This window comes from Condylura cristata, unplaced genomic scaffold (genome assembly GCF_000260355.1).
Source record: "Condylura cristata isolate star-nosed mole 26May11 unplaced genomic scaffold, ConCri1.0 scaffold00002, whole genome shotgun sequence".
NCBI classification, from domain to species: domain Eukaryota; kingdom Metazoa; phylum Chordata; class Mammalia; order Eulipotyphla; family Talpidae; genus Condylura; species Condylura cristata.
This window is the reverse complement of record NW_004567103.1, coordinates 58,744,134-58,762,239: the sequence shown is the minus strand read 5'-3', so window position 1 is coordinate 58,762,239 and position 18,106 is coordinate 58,744,134. Positions and strand designations below refer to the sequence as shown.

At 35.4% G+C, this 18,106-nt stretch overlaps 1 long non-coding RNA gene across 2 annotated transcripts in view; it reads right to left on the bottom strand.

Moving 5' to 3' along the window:
• LOC105853733 overlaps nt 1–18,106 on the bottom strand; it is a 162,255-nt gene that overhangs the window by 99,780 nt on the left and 44,369 nt on the right. For both annotated transcript variants that reach the window (XR_001145518.1, XR_001145519.1), the window contains one exon: nt 14,068–14,204. This is a non-coding gene — a long non-coding RNA (uncharacterized LOC105853733). The remainder of the gene's footprint in view (nt 1–14,067; nt 14,205–18,106) is intronic.

The window sequence follows — 18,106 nt, the reverse complement described above, 5'->3', positions numbered from 1 at the left end:
GTGTGCCTTTGCTTGCTGACCAAGAAGTGTGTGTTTTAATCCTGACGTCCTTCACTCAGACCATCTCTGCTGTCGTGCTGGCGCTGCAACTTTCAATTTATAAAACCTATTTAGGACATTAATTTGGATATGATTCATTGCTAGAAGCAAAATCAAGTCAAATGTTGACATAGAACATAATATTTTTATTAAACATTGATTTATTTATGATAGAAATTTTTTTTAAAGATTTATTTATTTGTGCATACAGAGCTGGGGTACAGGCCAGAGGCACAGGGGAGGCAAGAGGTTTCACCATAGACAGAGTGGGGAGCAGAACAGGCAGTTCTCCGAAGTACACTGCTGAGGGGAGCAGCGGGCGGGCCAGGAGAGGTCTGCCACGCCATGTGGTCACCTCCGGGGCAGGCGGGATCGAACTCATGCGGAAGTGGCTTTAGCTTCCTAGTGCAGTGCTTTAACCCGCTGCACCACCAGGGAGGGCCATGATAGCAATTTTTATATTTAGTTTCTCAACATATTATCAGAGTTGATAAGGAGGTTTCATAGTAACCCCACACTCCTCATTCACTTATCTATATATTCTACTGAGTTTTCAGATTTCCATTAAGGGAAAAATTTCAAGTTATTAAAAGGGAGGCACTGCAAGCTGGCCACAGCCACTTCAGATAAATTGGATCCCCGGCCAGGAGGCGACCCACATGGCCCCACCAAACCTCTCCTGTCTTGCCTGCTGCTCGCCTCACCAGTGTACTTCATCCATCTGCCTGTTCTGCTCCCCACTCTGATTCTAGTGAATCTTCTCACCATCCCCTGCACTGCTGACCTGTATCCCAGTTCTGTATGCATAAATAAATAATCTTAAAAATAAATAAATAAATAAGGGCGACACTCATATTATCCCAGAAACTATTCACTTAAGAAAAATAACTTACCTTTTCCCCATAAATTTTCTACATTCATTCCCAAAATATGAACCTACACTGGATCAAAATATATAATTTCCAAATTTAAGGACATCATGTACTGAGTTTATTTTAAACAACTTTGTATGCTTGCTTGGAAATATTCAAAAGTTACACACTTTTCTTTCTAAGACCAATAATCATATTATCTCTCTATAGTCTTTTTCAACATATCATAAAACAGTGACTAATTGTACTAAGTCTTGTACAATTATCAAAAATTGCCTACACTTAATATAATTCTCTAAAATTTGAGGGGTTCTTTCCTTCTTAAAATCACTATCTGCTCAGACTTTATTAAGTCCCTAGTATTTATCTATTTAAAAAAACCATTCACAATAAGTTATGAGATGATAGTCCTCAAATTGAAAGTATAAATGAAGCAATGGGAAAAAAAAGAAAGAACATTTTAGTACAACTACTAGTATTCAAATAAGGGCAATTTATTCTGCCTGTTTTAGTATTCTTCTATTTTTTTTTTAAAGATTTTATTTATTTATTCGTACAGAACTGGGGTACAGGCCAGAGATGCGGAGGGTGAGAGGATTCACCAGAGACAGAGCAGGGATCAGAACAGGCAGATCTACGAAGTACACTGCTGAGGGGAGCAGCGGGCGGGCCAGGAGAGGTCTGCCACGCCACGTGGTCACCTCTGGGGCAGGCGGGGATCGAACTCATGCGGAAGTGGCTTTAGTTTCTTAGTGCAGTGCCCCAACCCGCTGCGCCACCAGGGAGGGCCAGTACTCTTCTATTTAATGCAAACTTTTGACATTGTTATGGATATCATTGTGAGAATCAAGCAAAAAACAAACAAACAAACAAAAACAAATAATAAAAGCTGATGTTACTTGTGATGTGTGCTTTAAGAGAGTGATTGAGAATAAAATACTTTTCTATTTCGTAACCAGAAATTTTCGAAAATCAATGCAATAGAGAAAGAGTTGCTCGCGTTTCATTCATCACCTTGGTTGTGCATATATTCTGCAAACCTGTCTATAAGGTTGGTGTTCTTCGAACTCAATTTTGAAAGGCTCCAAAAATTTCCCCTAGAATGTGTTCTATTGGTCAGAGTGCACAAATGCTTCAGGTTTCACCTCTTTGTCCTCCCCACACCACCCTGCTAGATTTTTCAAAGGACAAACTATCTTGGGTACGTCATGGCTTCTATTAAATTACTTTCTGTACCTCTAAAATGTCAGTTCCAGTAAAGCATTAACATCCAAGAGACACTTCTTTCAGTTTCTCAATTGCTCATGTCTTTCATTCCTGATACAACTATCCTGAAAATTTCTGAACTACCTCCCTCTGAAGCACACATTTACCAAAAACATTTGTAAAGTGAATGCTATAAAAAAATAAAAAATAAAAAAACCTGTCACCCACCATAAGAATCTTCATAGCTTCTCTTTGCTGTGCAACCCTGACATTTCAGTAATTGCTTCAACCTTCATGCAGCAGGGCTTTGTGCCTTCCCTAGATGAAACATTTCCTAGACTCCTTATTTTAGAAGTTCTTCACTTTGATTACTAAGGCACTAAGTTTCTCCTCTTGGCCAAGGCAGCTTTTAGCCTGTCAATGTGTCTGAATCAAGTTTTTTTTTTGTTTTGTTTTTTTTTTCAGTAAAAGTGGAATACAAATAGTGAAAGGTGGTTTCATCGTTTCCTGTCTTATTTTGGGTGAGCTAAATTTACTTGTCTATGTTTTTTCACTTTTCTTTTTCTTAAATAATGACACTTACTGGTATTTGTAGTAAATGCAAAGCTACTGAATAAAAAGATGTTTGTAACATGCATCTGAATGCTAGTGACTTATTTATATGGCTTGTTAAATGTAAATATGTTTCAAATTGAAATAAAATACTGCAAGTAATTATAGATGTTTTTGAAGGAAATAAGGTAAAATTAAGGAAAGAAAAAAAAGTTACCACTGTCACCTTTATTCCAAGCACTAGACACTTGCCAGTGTTTCTAAGTATTACATGTTTGTATGAGACATTTTGGCAGGAAAGGGGAATGGAGATGATTTAGATGCCATGACTTTTTTTTTAAAGATTTATTTATTTATGCATACAGAACTGAGGTACAGGCCAGAGGTGCAGGGGCAGTGAGAGGATCCACCTGAGACAGAGTGGGGAGCAGAACAGGCAGATCTACAAAGTACACTGCTGAGGGGAGCAGAGGGCAGGTCAGAAGAGGTCTGCCGCGCCGTGTGGGTCACCTCTCAGGAGGGGATCGAACTCATGCTGAAGTGGCTTCAGCTTCTTAATGCTGTGCTTTAACCCACTGCGCCAGCAGGGAGGGCCCTATATGCTATAACTTTTAAAGATGTTATTGTTCTAGTTATAAAGCTGTAAATTTTCTAGTGCTTCTAAGGCAACCTCCCAAGATTGAGGGCCATAGAAGAAGAGATGAAGATACCTAGTTAAGCAACTTGAAAGGGTATAGTTGGGCAAAAACCTGTAATGGCAATAATGAATTTTGAAATTTAAAAACACTGAAAATCATTTGAACATTTGATTCATAATACCTCTTGGTTGGAAAAATACCCCAGAGAGTTGCCACTGGTGTTGAACAGGACACTATTTTGATAAATGCTTACATATATTTTCTTTTAATTCATGACTATTTTCACTTGTAAGTGGCTAAGTATGCTGCACTGTGCTTCAGGAAAGGAATAGCATCATAAAAGGAAGAGGAAATGAAAGAAGTCCATTCTAGGGTTTTGAGTTTCACAATCTAGGCCACAGGCTATATAGTGATTTTGAGGTATTATAACAAATCTTGGCAGAATTTCTCTAACCCAAATGCTATTTCTATTTCTTCTCTAAATAAGGTAGTTTTATTGACTACCAGGAGAAGCAGGATAAGTCGTGGGGATAAAAAAATACCTTTAATGCTAAATGTGGTGGCTCAGTTTATTCATCTAGTTTATATACTAAACTAGGAGCCCAAAAATAATTACTTGATACTTTTGGGAAAAAGGGCTTGAGGGAGTCTCGCAGTATTCCTCAAACTCTTTCAATGTCCCTGATTAGATCTGCCTGATTAGATCAGGGTAGATGAGCATTGTACAGGGCCTTATGTAATCCTATTCCTTATACTTGAGAGACAGAATTTTAAGATAGAAAAGGAATCCTAAGATGCATTAAGATTCAAGTGAGACATTACTCAGAATATACTTGATTGACTAAGTTTTACTGGATGCCAATGACAACAGATGTTGAAATAAATATTATCTATGTCCATCCAAATTTTGTACTACTTATCCATATCTACACCTGAAATATTAGGAATTTATCATTGTCTTATGTAGACAGCCAAAGATAATTCTAAAATGACTTAAGATCCCTAGGCCAGCTGGAGGGTGAGCTCATACTAAAAGTTATAAAGTGTTATAAAAATATTATTTTCCTCCTGAGTTAGTAAACTAAGACTACAATACTGATATTATTTATAAAGTGGTTAAGAGTTAAATTCTTAATAAAAAAGTTAAGTTCTTGGTTGGTGTATGTCTAATAGAGAACCATTATTTCAAGTTAATTGAAAACCATAACAGAGTCTACTCTAAGAACAATATTAATTTCAGGCTAGGAATTTACTTCAAAGAACAATATTAATAAGAAGAAAAAAAAACAAAAATCTGTATAATAATTTTCAGAATCATCAAGGTAATATTTAAGTTCACTGTAAATACTAGTTTAAGCAAAGAAAATACATCTTTTTTTTTTTTCAATTTGGTAGACATTTTCAGTTCACAAGGTAAGAAAATCACAAATTTCCGTTGTGCTAACTCTTAATTTTTTGTTTTAAACTTTGTGAGATTGTTGGAAAATGCAGCAAATTGAGTAGTATTATCATAATTTTCTATTTTCTTTTTTTACTATACCTTCTTTCTTCTTCATTTTATATATATCTTATCTATATAAGATATAAATGCAAGATATATATTCTATGGGAATATAATATATTATTCTATATAAATGTAATTTATTATATATATAATATGTATCTTGTATTTTATGTATAATCTTTATTTTACCATTTCACATTTAAATCCTGCATTACTATATATTCTTCTCAGAAACCAAAGGACATGAATAAAAATATAGCACAGAACAAAGCTGATTTAGATACAGATTCACTTATGTTTTTGATAAACTAAATAAACTTCCACTCACATTAATTATTTCAAATAATATTTCAGATTATGAATCGTTATAAAAATGAAAATACTTATAAAATATGTAAAAAAGTGATCTCATTTATAAGTTAAAATCAAAATAAAGATATTTATTTTAAACTATTAGAGATAAAAAATTTTAAGTTGGTGAAGGTGTACATTTAAAATAATTTACATATTTATACACTAACCCTACCTCAATAAGTTGAAAAATAGGTGGTATTATTTAGGACAAATTTAGCAATAGGGAAATAAACATATATATTTGGTGGGCGTATAAATCAATACAACTTTTGGGGGGGCAATACACCAAACTGTCTAAAATGCACACAGATTCTACAACTTTAGACTAGGAATTTACTTCAAAGATGTATTTGCAAAGTAACTATAATAAAGTAAAAATAAAAATCACCAGACAACTATAGATCAGAGATATTCTGTATGGAGGAGAAGGAAGAAGGACCAGGACAGGAGTGGGAAGAGCATAAGGGACTATGGTGGTGGTGCAGGGTGAACTGGGGGTGGGAATTTCACAGGGAAATCATACATTGCGCAAAAATGAATGATGATGTAATGAATATGTCAAAAATAAATTTAAAATAAAAAAACCAAAATGTATTTGCAAATTAATGGGAAGATGTATGAAGAAGGTTAACTATTACTATATTGTCTATGTCAGCAAAATTAGACACAATTCCAAGTTCTCCAGTAGGAGACTGGTTGAATCAGATACTTGGGGACTATTATAAAAATAAGACATGTGGTCATTTAGAAAACCTTTCATGATTGTTATTAAAAGAAAAATAATTAAGGGACTGTATTTATGCAAAAGATGCAATGTGACACATTTTGTATAAATATAAAGAATATATCTATATGTATATTAGGATTAAATAAATGGAAATATAAATGGAGCAATGGTAAAGGAAATGTTCATAAAGTTATATGCTGTTATATGACAGTATTTTTTACAAAGGACATTAAAATGCTGATAGCATTTAACTGTGAAAAAGGGCTTTAACTTTTTGTGATTTTATAAACTATATAACATTCTTTAAAAAAATTATTTCAAAAAAGACTTATTTATGCACACAGAACTGGGGTACAGGCCACAGGTTCAGGGGCAATGAGAGGATTCACCAGAGACAGAGTGGGGAACAGAACAGGCAGACTGATGAAGTACTCTGCTGTGGGGAGCAGAGGGCAAGACAGGAGAGGTCTGCAGAGCCATGTGGATCACCTCCCTGGGCAGGGATTGAACTCCTACTGAGGGGGCTGTGGCTAGCTTCTTAGTGCTGCACTTTAATCCATTGTACCACCAAGGAGGGCACAAACTATTTAACATTTTTAAAGTTTGTACATAATTTATTTTCTTATGAAAAGGTTTAATTATTATGTCAGTTGGGACATTATAGAGATTCATTTTTATTTTATACTATTCTGCATTACACAAAAACAAACAGTATTTAAAAATTAAATTATGAACTTTTACCTTTTATCTCATAAATTTTGAAGTATTAGTATTCAAACAGTATTTTTAGTATAATCTCATTGGGGACTCCCTCTTCTCTTAGAATGGCACTGAAATTGACATTTTTTAGTTTTCAATAATTCTTTTTCATCATTATTCTAGATTCTTATAACAGTTGTTTTGTAGATTCTCCCTGCCTTTATTCAGATCTGTAGTTGCCAAGACATTTATATTAACGTATGCCTATTAGTTACCTGAAATTACTACTAGTTGGAGCTATCTTATGTACACTTTAGTTTTGGTATTTGATACACTTTTTTTATGTTTTCTTTTCCAAAGTCTTTGTATTTTAAAGACAAAAATACATTAATAATTTATACCAACATCTGTTATGGTAGAATTTTAGATATGATTTATGTGCTGAAAAGGTATGTGTATATTATAGGGAATTCCTATTTTCCCTGAAATAGAGTCACATGAGAATGGTATAGTCTTTTAGGGGTAACAACGTCTGCATTAGTCAGGAAAGGTTAGGTTTTGCTATGGCAACAAAATGCAGAAATGTTGGTATCTTAATACAACAAAACAGCAAATGAACTCCCTTGATATTTGTGACAGGGAAGGATGACTGGAAAATTGAACAAAGAATGTGTGTGACTATATGGAACTGATTTATTTCCCTCACACCAGCATTTTTTTTTTTAAAGATTTATTTATTTGTGCATACAGAACTGGGGTACAGGCCAGAGGCTCAGAGGCAGCGAGAGGCTTCACCAGAGACAGAGTGGGGAACAGAACAGGCAGATCAACGAAGTACACTGCTGAGGGGAGCAGCGGGCGGGTCAGGAGAGGTCTGCCACGCCATGTGGTCACCTCCGGGGCAGGCGGGAATTGAACTCATGAGGAAGTGGCTTTAGCTTCTCAGTGCTGTGCTTTAACCCGCTGCGCCACCAGGGAGAGCCCCAGCATTTTTTTTTAAAGATTTATTTATTTATTCATACAGAACTGGGGTACAGGGCAGAGATGGCGGAGGGTTAGAGGATTCACCAGAGACAGAGTGGGGTGCAGAATAGGCAGATCGATGAGGTACACTGCTGAGAGGCGTAGCGGGGGCGGGAGAGGGGGTCAGGAGAGGTCTGCCTCGCCATGTGGATCTCCTCCGAGGCAGGCGGGGATCGGGATCGAACTCATGCGGAACAGGCTTAAGCTTCTTTGTGCTGTGCTTAAAGCTGTTGCGCCACTAGGGAGGCCCACACCAGCATTTTATTGGCCACCTGGTTAATCACATTGTTCACCCAAATTTAATAGCCCTGACAGGAATGTGCTTCTCCTTCTATAAGAAGAGCACAGGCTAATACAAACAGTACGAAGATCTATTTAAAAGATCTTTTAAGCAACTTATTGAATTCTATCTCCAACTATCTGAAGAAAAGCTTTAAGTAGGAGCAGTGCATACTAATCACATAAAAAATAATTTTTAGTATTATACTCTGCTAAATAATTCCAACTCTTCTCAATTTCTATTTTGAACTGTATTTCCAAATTTTTAATTTGTCTTTTTACATTCCCCCCCCACCTCTACTTTGAAAGCTAAAAGTAATCCATATAGCAAAGTGATATGTTTAAATACTCAGTACATCAATTGAATTAAGAGAAGGACATATATATATATATATATGAAGTTAATTTCTCTCTGTAGAAATGGTATGTTTAGAAGTGAAGGATATATATTCACTTGTGCTGTTTTTTGAAAACTTCTGAAACTGGGAAGGATGCTAAGTAGTAGCTAAAGTGTTAGGAATATGTAGTCTTTCTATTAAAAACTTTCAATTAAAAATTGAGCCAATAGCACTAACACACATTTTAAGTTACAGTTTTGATGTTTAGTGCAAAGATATTGATTCAGATTCTTAGTGCATCTTTTTAAAATGCACACTTGTGGTTTAATTCTTAAATTATACATACCATATTATTATTTGGATTTCAGAACTTCGGAAAATTGAATGTAAAAAGCAATTTCTATAAAATATATTTTATCTTCAACTACCATAATATATCAAAAGTTTTAAAATACTACATTTACTAATTCAGTATATTCTTATGAGCAAGGATTTTAATGTTTGCCCCAAATGCACTGCTATGTTCCATTTTGATATCATAAAAAAGTTCAAAGGTAAAGCTGAATTACATATTTGTACACTCAATATAAAATGAAAAGGTGTCATTTCTCATGAGTGATGGTTTTATTAGAGTTTTCAGTTTCATAAAATTTCCAGATTACAATCACTAAATTGCAATTTTTCTTGGATGTAAATGTAATATCTATATGTAACAAAAGATTTTTTTGCTTTTCTTTTTGTTAACACCTATAGTCTCTGAGTATATAAGAACTGTTTACATTTTGTTCACTGTCTAGCTTCATTTCCATTTAATTTAATATGTGTGGTGAATGTAATGTATTCACTTTTCAGGAAAATTCTCTGTTCTTCTTACACCACACATGATTCACCAGGACACCACCAGACTCAATGATAACTCTTGTGAACTGCTTTCCTATCTCAAATTGACTACTAGAATAAGGTCTTACAAAGTAGCTGACATTTTCCTTTTCCATGCCAATGATCCACTATATAATGCTTCCATAGAGCTTGTATCTTAAATCATGTCATCTTTAGTAACATAATCTTCTTTTGGACACACTTTTAAGATTTGTATTTTTGAACTTAGCTTCTTGCACATTTGACCTTAATCTAATTCCTCTTAAACCTCTCTTTTACCTGCTTCTCAACCAACCAAAGTAATTTAAACTATCAAGGTGGGCTACTGACTCCTTAAATGTTTTAATCTCACTAGGCAGGCTTTGCTAATGCTTAACCTCTTATCGCTACAAATCTTAACCAATTTCAAATTCTTCATTCTGTGTTCCAAATTTTCACCATATTCCTTGTCCTTAGGATTGAGTATATATATTTTTTCATTTACTAAAATACTCTCACATAAGTGAACCTCTTGTCCGTTCCATGTTTAATATCTCCTGAGATTCACAGAGTCAAGACCTAACAACATTGACTAGGTAATATATTATAGGTATTGCTAAGAGAAATACTTCAGTGTGGGAGGAACAGGGGACTCACAATGTTCTTTTGGGAGCTTTTCTAATTTTTTAATGATACACCCAAAATTATAGCTTATCTTAATTTCAAATGCAAGAGGAGAAACATTGGTGCCTACCCACTTTGTGACCAATGAGGTCATCAATGTACTAAGTATTGAACTAGATGTGAAGGATAAAATGATGTCTAAGAGAGACATGATTCTTGCCTCACCATAGTTTCCAACTTGTTGGGGAAGGCAAATAGCTAAATTAAGGGATTGTCATATAGCATGGGACAAACTATGGTCATTAGTTGGTGACATTAGTAATAGTCAGATAAATGTTTATAAAGAAAAATCTTATTAAAGTGGAAACTGAGAGACAATTGGGTATGAACTCAATGAAATGGTAGTGGTGTGAGAATTCCTGGCAGAAATAACATCATGGGCAAAGGTACTGAGGACTTTTGTTTATTTGCTTCCAGAAAATTGAGGTCTTATAGCATACAATATTAGTATATTTCTACAGCCTTAATAAAACATTTTTTCCACTTTAGATCAAGTAGCCTATATTGGATCAGAAACAACTGTAGTGTCAAACTATGAAGTTGTCACTGAGCAGGTTCAGAATGTGGCATGACTTTCTATTGCCTCATTTTCCTCATTCTCACCTTGCCATCTCATATTGTTACAAGAAAACGCACTTACAGACTTCTTGATGTCACAGGATTAGAATGAACACATCTGTAGAAAATTGATTAGTTTTCTCTCTAGTTGAGATGTACAACATGCTCTGGATGATGAAGCTTTGTTATGCATGCCAGGCAAGAGTAAGTAGGCAGTTATCCCCTGGAGCATGGATTACCTCTTTGTGGAGAGAACAGCTCTCTGCCATTTGAAAAGGAGGATTCAGTTTAGCCAGCATATAAAGTCAAATATTCTTGATTTTCACAAACCTGAGAAAATTAAAGATGAGGCACATATTTCCTGAAAAACTGCCTTCAATGTAAAAAAGAAAACTACACAAAAATCTAAATGTAACAGGCTATCAGCTGTGACACTCTTACACTGTCCAAGAATTAGACATAGAACTCAAATGTGAGATAAAAGAGGAGAGAATTATTTTAGCACCTTGATAATTCCAAACAATGGGATTAGATATCTTATCTGTGAATAGGATGTGACAAACTGATATGGGGTTATTTCCTAGGTTAGATTATCGAATAAAATTAATATGTTAAATTTGCCATTTGTAATTATCTTCTCTGTATTTCTGTTTTAATACTACTTCATAATTTATAAGCTAAGTCAATGAAATAGCACTTGGAACCCATAGGAAACTATTTTTTGTAGAACAAAAATTGTTTATAATCCTGTTGAACTGTTGGCTCAACACTGTTGGTAACCACTAATACATGCTTGGTTCATATTGTTTCAGCTTTTTTTCTATCTATATATACATTTGAAATTATTTATCTGAGTATCTTAATTATTTATAATGGAACTATATTTTATAGTATCCTATAATTCATTTTTATCATAAAATTAATGTGGAAAGTTTTACAACTTTAAATATTTTGCAGGCATAATAATTATGTAAGTCTGCAAAGTAGAGTTTCATATATTCTAGCTTATGTAATAAATCTGCTAATGTCAGTCATGAAAGTGATTTGCCTGTATCACAGAAAAGTTTATCTATAGTACACTGGTCTTTTAGATAAATTTCTAGAAGATATGTATGTTCTTAAGGGATTTGATTTGTGTTATCAAATAGTTCTTCAGATCATATAATTGATTTAGGGAAAATAGCATATTTACAATATACATTCTTCCTAGCAGAAACACAGATTTTGCCATTTATTTAACTCAATTTTGATGTTCCATAGCAATATCTTATAATTTTAAATAATACAGACTATATAGATTTTTTAAATCTTTGCATTTTTATCATATTTCTTCAAGATATAATTGTGCTTATACACTCTTCAATATGTTACATTATATTCACTATATAGTAAAAACTTCCTAATGATTAAAATGTTTATTTTTGGGGCTCTTCCTAGTTGGTACAACTAGTTAAAGCACAACACTATGAAGCTACCAGAGTTACTGCAGCACAAGCTCGATTCCCTGCCAGGTGACCCACATGGCATGGCAGACATCTCCTGACCCACCCATTTCACCCCTCAGCAGCAGTGTACTTCAGTCAATCTGCCTCTTCTGGTCCCCAATCTGTCTCTGGTTAACCTCTCACCCTCTGCAGTTCTGGCCTGCACCTCAGCTCTTGTATGCATAAATACATAAATCTTTAAAAAGACATTTAGTTTGGTTGGAAAGTTGACTGAAAATCTAGTAAGGTATTTGAGAAACCATAACATGTTAGAAAATTGGTGTAGTCATTTCTGGACTAAGGTAGACAATGCCCTCTGTTTCATGACATCAAGCTGAAGTGGTCATTTTCAGTGGAGGGTATGGTGAGCTTGATCTTAGAACTGAAGCACATTTGCCAGTGGTTACCTGATGACTTCCTGGACCAAAACAAGTGTATATTTATAAAAACAGGTAAAACAGGGCCCTCCCTGGTGGCGCAGCGGGTTAAAGCACAGCACTGAGAAGCATAAACCACTTCCGCATGAGTTCGATCCCTGCCTGCCCCAGAGAAGTTACACATGGCGCGGCAGACCTCTCCCGACCCGCCTGCTGCTCCCTTCAGCAGTGTACTTCCTTGATCTGCCTGTTCTGCTCCCCACTCTGTCTCTGGTGGGTCCTCTCACCCTCCACATCTCTGTCCTGTACCCCAGTTCTGTATGAATAAATAAATCTTTAAACAAACAAACAAACAAAAAAACAGGTAAAACATATTCATTTAGGCATCTTTGGTACAATTTCCTTTAGTTTCTGGTGGGCAAAAATATCTTGTAGAAACCAACCTTTGGAATTTTGCTTTATAACTTTTTTAAAAATGTGCATAATTACATTTTGGATTTCAGCCATTTAAGGTTGTAATTAACTTTCCAAAGAATGAAAGTGGTGATATTCACTATAAGAAAAAAATTGCATTTTTCATGATCAGATTTGTCTTCTTTCCCATCTGGTAATAGTTACTATCAATTTTATGAGCTTCTGAAATTCAGGTAATATGTATGTCAAGGACTAGAAAACTTTGCCCACAGGCATTTACAATTACTTAAATCATACCACCTGAGGCACATTTTAGGCCCATTATAGGGGATGTAGGTTGGAATACTCTTTGAAGTATTTTTTCTTAGACCCCTGATTGACATGCACTGGCAGGTTATATTGTAACACACTGCAAGAAGGAGAGAGTGCTCCCAGCACCTTGTATTCCTGTCCAGATCAGAAAGTGTAATCATTCACTTCAATTCCTTTGCTACACACTTGCTAAATTAGAAATGAGGGCATTTCTGTGTAGATTGGAAGTTTATATAGAGGAATTATTTAATACAGGAAGGACTTATTACAAAATACAACCTCAACATTGTTTTATTCATTACCTATAACCTGTTTTCTGAGATGCTATAAGTCAGGAGAATCTGGGACCTAATGTGGCAGAGAAGAGAGAAGAAAGAGTAAAGTGAAGATAATTTTTCCCTAATACATTGTGTTTTTCACAAGAAGTAAAATACCAGCTGAACTATATGATTCTGCATTGTGCATAATTAATAAAAAATCTGTCATAACAAACTTTGAAGCTATATATTCTACAAGCAGTCAGGTGACACTAAAATTGCTCATGTTGGAATAAATAATTTGAAGCTCTATCTTATCAATTGTATGGCAAATGATCTTTTGCAAAAATAAAGATTATCAGTTAAGTACAAATTTAGTATATTAAAAATTAAAGAAAATGCCTTGGCAGTATAATTTGTTTAAAAAGTAAAGTGTGTTTCCAGTTAAGTATATCAGATATTATTCTGTAAGATGCATTTTTTTCATCAAAAGTTGCATAGTCATATCAGTTTCTATAGCTTCTTATGAAGGTGAACGTAGCCTGGTATCCCAGTATTGTCTTTGGTACTGCAAATTAAAACGCAATTAATGGCAGCATTTTTTTCTCCAGCCTGTTTTGAGCTACTCAAATCTTCTTTTGTGACCAAAAACTACATTTTATAATTTCATTAAATAAATCATTGAAGGCAGAAAATTTATCTTCCTTTCCATGCTTAATGGAATGAATTAAAGTGTTTATTTCTATTATCAATTTCATGTTAGTCACTTTTTTGACAAATAGAAATATTTTAAGTTTTAACTTTATATGATTTGTATTATCAAAAAAAGCTAATAATGTATTTGATGAACATTAATGTGAAAGCTAGCACTCAGGCCACAATTAATGCTTACCTTGTCAGCAGAAGCAGAAGAGAGGCGAATAACAGAGAGCTTAATGGCAAGTCTTTTAGATGTGCTGTGGACAAGAGCTTCTTCTTCTTCTTTTTTTTTTTTTTAAGCAGTAAAAGCATCTAGTACTCAGCTCCAACCTGAAAGAAAAATGTTCAGAAGCATTGTCATTAGCTTATAAATCACTAGTGGGAAGAACTAAGCTGCGTTTCCATAAGTGATAGTAGAAAAGATGGTGGTCCTCTTGGTCTTTTGAAAAGCACTAGGTTGCCATCAAACCAAAGATCCTTTTGGACCACTCCCTGGACAGTCAACTAACACTAATTTTACTTATTATTTTGTCTCTTAAATATTTTTACATAGTTTTTCATTTTTGTACAATGTGTGCTTTTTCATTTTGATTTTAACCACCATGGAACTCCTACCACCAATTTACCTGCGTGCCCATGGCCCCTGTGCTCTTCCCACCTGCCTTGATCCTGTTTCCCTTCATCTCTCATAGAGTGGCTTTATTACAATTACTTTTTTTTTTTAAAGATTTATTTATTTATTCACACAGAACTGGGGTACAGGCCAGAGATGCGGAGGGTGAGAGGATTCACCAGGGACAGAGTGGGGAGCAGAAGAGGCAGATCGACGAAGTACACTGCTGAGGGGAGCAGTGGGCGGGTCAGGAGAGGTCTGTCACGCCATGTGGTCACCTCCGGGGCAGGCGGGGATCGAACTCATGCAGAAGTGGCTTTAGATTCTCAGTGCTGTGCTTTAACCCACTGCACCACCAGGGAGGACCCACAATTACTTTTTACTTCCTGCTTCCTTACACCCCTCCTATGAGTGAAACTATCAGGTATTTTTCTTTTTCTTTCTGGCTTATTTCGCTAAGCATGATTCCTTCCAGCTCTATCCATGTTGTAGCAAATGGCGTGAGTTTATCTTTTTTGATTGCTGAGCAATATTCCATTGAAAATAATACTAATTTTGTAGTTACAGGAGATCAATTCTCCTAAAAATGAATCACATTGTCACAGCTTTAGTCTTAATAACTTTCCCTGAACAGCCCATCAACTCTTCTTGGTCACTGGAAGTGAATTATGAAAGCACTTAAAACACCCCGCCTCACCACTTTGTGATCAAAGATTAGTGCTTCTGAGAGACTGAGTTATATTTTCAGACAAGAATCTTTGAAGTGAAGTAAAGTTAAAATTATGATAAAGGCCAGCAGTGTAAAGGTTTTTTTCTATTTGTCCTTACTCACATCCCTATCCAGTTCTATTGTTGACCTTTGTTCACTGAAGCAGTCCCAAACAGATTAGAAATGAAATGATTTGAGCCTAAAGCTAGTTGAAGAAAGTGGGGTAGAATCCCTTCTGTATTCTGCTGTCTCTCTGCAGCAATTCTGGCAAAGATTTTACCATCATTTAGCATCTGGCTATTTATGGAACACAGCAACCACATTACCTGGAAACTTGCAGTAACAAAGAACATCTGGACCTTCCCAGATATACTGAGTATAGGCAGCTTAAAAAGATCTCCAAAATATTTGGACACTGAAATTTTGGAAGACCTGCTCTGGGCTGTCCCTATTTGATTTATGACAACACATAGGTTGCTCTGTGCTAACCAATAGCTTCTTTCCATCTTGCACTTCAGAACGTATTGTTTTCTTCTTATTCCTTTTTTATTTTTGACTGGATGAAGAGAAAATATTTGATGAAGAAGAAATTTAACATTCACTTAAGTTTTTCAGTTTCTAATTAAATATTGGACACATTTTATTGTCATGTGATTAAGTATAACATAATGCATGCAGTGTTTATGATGATTTAATAGTAATGAATTTGGTTATAAAATCTTCAAACATGAACTGGGAATTTAACTGATACAACATAAAATGCCCTGTGAGGTTTCATCAAGTACATTTGCAATTAATTGGCACCTGTTTCCTAATGAAAAGGAAATAAATAAAAAGACTTCTCACAGGACCAGGACCAGTTTTAAGGGGAAAAGCCCATCCTAGTGTTTGTAGAAGATTAGATTTTTACCTAGCTTTTTTTTAAAATAGGTATATAAATTTTCAAATTGGATTTAAAAACATATCACATTTGGTTTCTTTTCATAGTATCATTAATCAACAATCATTTAGTTTTTGTTACTTTTTTTTTTTTTTTTAAAGCAAAGCAATTTTTTTTTTTTTTTAAAGATTTATTTATTTGTGCATACAGAACTGGGGTACAGGCCAGAGGCTCAGGGGCGGTGAGAGGCTTCACCAGAGACAGAGTGGGGAGCAGAACAGGCAGATCGACGAAGCACACTGCTGAGGGGAGCAGCGGGCGGGCCAGGAGAGGTCTGCCACGCCATGTGGTCTCCTCCAGGGCAGGCGGGATTTGAACTCATGCGGAAGTGGCTTTAGCTTCTCAGTGCAGTGCTTTAACCCGCTGCGCCACCAGGGAGGGCCAGTTTTTGTTACCTTTTACTTAAAAACAGTTAAGTTGATTTTTTCATATTTCTAGCTGCATAGATAGCATCAAATGTATTGTTGATATTTTAAAGAAGATATAGAGAATGTTTGCGAATAAGGATCTATGTGCATCTAAGAAATACCAGTAGATTATTTTCACATCATGTTCACATCAATTCTGTTTTTTTAACTAGTTTTAACAGATTTTAGAGATTACAATTTTCCAGTATGCAAAATGCTGACTTACAATCCTACTCCATTTATTGCTTGAGCATGGAGAAACAGAGAAAAAAAATGAGGTTGCAAAGCCTATAAGAAAAGTCAGACAGATATAAATTAATTTGACTGTTTGGTGCATAATTTTCTATTAAAACTCAACATTTAGGTTAACTAAGTTGAATTTTTTTTTTTTTAAGTTTTAAAACATCAGTCTTGCTTCATTCATCTGTAGTTGCATAGACCAGAGTTTTTCAGGACTTCTTAACTCTTCCTCAGGTGGCTGCAGATTCTGCTTACTTCCCCCAGGCTCCTCCAGCAGGAAGACTCCTAGGGTTCTTCTGGATATTCTCAGTAATTTTCCACTCTGATATCATGAAAGCTTTTGTATAAATTAGTAAAAACTGAGAGTAATGCAATAGGAAGTCAAGAGCAGAATGGATAGGAAGTCAAGCCTCAAAGGCTGGAAAATCCTTTAGAAAACCTAAATTGTCAAATTGATATCCATTGACTCTTATTTCATTTTGGTAACTGTGCTCAAAAATATTATTTCTCCAAGACATTTGCTGTCCATCCCTATGAAAAAAAAATGTTATTTCCTTGCCATATATCAACCTTGATTGTATGATTTAGTTTGACCAATGAAATGTGAGCAACAAGTGACAAATGTTATTTCAAAACACATGCTTTCTCTTTAGAGAGATAAAAGCTATCTACATTTATTTTTTTTTCTTGGCCATCATGGTGGTGTGTATCCTGTTTCCTGTGTTCCTTCATGGACTCCCTGTCTTAGGGGTTAAGTCTCAGCCCTATCATGGCTACTGTCTTAATTCTATCCCCAGCCAGGGAGTAAACTCACATATGACACAGCAAACCTCTTCTGTCTTTCCTGCTGCTACCCATAGGAATGTAGTTCAATAAATCTGCCTGTTCTGCTTCCCACTTTGTTTCTGGTGAATCCTATTATCCTCAGCAATACTGGCCTATACTCCAGTCTTTTATGCCAAAAAAAAAAAAAAAAAAAAACCACAAAACAAAAACTGTTCCTTCAGAATGATTCTTATAATGAAGCAATAGAACAAAGGTACAATCTAATTTTGGTCTGGGTTTTACTTAACATGAGGGAAAAAGAAGCAATTTTTTTTAGTTATAAAAAATTTGTATTTTTGGCCCTCCCTGGTGGCGCAGCGGGTTAAAGCGCAGCACTGAGAATCTGAAGCCACTTCCGCATGAGTTCGATTCCCGCCTGCCGCCTGCCCCGGAGGAGACCACATGGCGAGCCAGATCTCTCCTGACCCGCCCGCTGCTTCCCTCAGCAGTGTACTTCGTCAATCTGCCTGTTCTGCTCCCCACTCTGTCTCTGGTGAA